Below are 976 nucleotides of genomic sequence, written 5' to 3' on the forward strand. Positions count from 1 at the left end.
AAAAAGGAAAAAAAAATAAAATAAAATAAGAATCAAGTAAGTATAATATCAAGATTTTTAAGAATCAATTAAGTATAATATCAAGACATCACAAGTACAAGATGATCAGCCAGTAATTTGACTTTCTGATAGAACAAATGTGAACACTTTTTAAAGGAAGATGGCAGAATCCAAGTCCCTAAAATGGGTCATTCACAATGTCCAATATACAATCAAAAATTAGAGGACTTGCAAAGAAACAGGAAAATGGAACCCATAGTCAGGGATGGGACAATCAATAGAAAAAGACCCCAAGATAACAGGAATGTTACAATTACCATACAAGACTATAAAGCAATGAAGCTAAATATATTCAAGGACTAAAAAGAAAACATAGTCGTAATGATTGTCCAGATGAGGAATCTCAGGGGAAAATTGAATATTTTGGTGGCTGGTGGGTACAGGGGACAAACCCCAGACCTTGGTGTTATCAGCACCAAGTTCTAACCAACTGAACTAATGGACCCGTCCCTGAATTTTTTAAAATGGGAAATCTAGAGCTGAAAAATACTATATCTCAAATGAAAATTTACTGGATGGGTGTGATATACTATAGTAGATACAAAAGAAAGAATCAGTGAACTTGAAAACAAATCAATAAAGAACACAGAGAAAGACAGAAAAAGGAAAGCAAAATAAACCTAAAGCAAGCAGAAAGAAGGAAATAATATTAGAGCAAAAATCGAGGAAATTGAAAACAAAAAGGAGAAAATTTCTTTTTTTGACATCACTGTTTTAATATCATGAAATACAAGTACAAAACATTGTACAAGTATATTTTTAATACATGGAGATGGAATAATATGTTTGTGTTTGCACCAAAATCTGTATCACTCAGCACTAGAACTGTGCCAATGGCTTTCCACAGGGATTTTTTACTATTCCTGAGAGGTTTTATCATGAATAAAAAAGCTCACATGGGCTGGCCAGTTAGCTC

Source organism: Galeopterus variegatus, unplaced genomic scaffold, assembly GCF_000696425.1.
Source record: "Galeopterus variegatus unplaced genomic scaffold, G_variegatus-3.0.2 Scaffold19461, whole genome shotgun sequence".
Classification (NCBI taxonomy): Eukaryota; Metazoa; Chordata; class Mammalia; order Dermoptera; family Cynocephalidae; genus Galeopterus; species Galeopterus variegatus.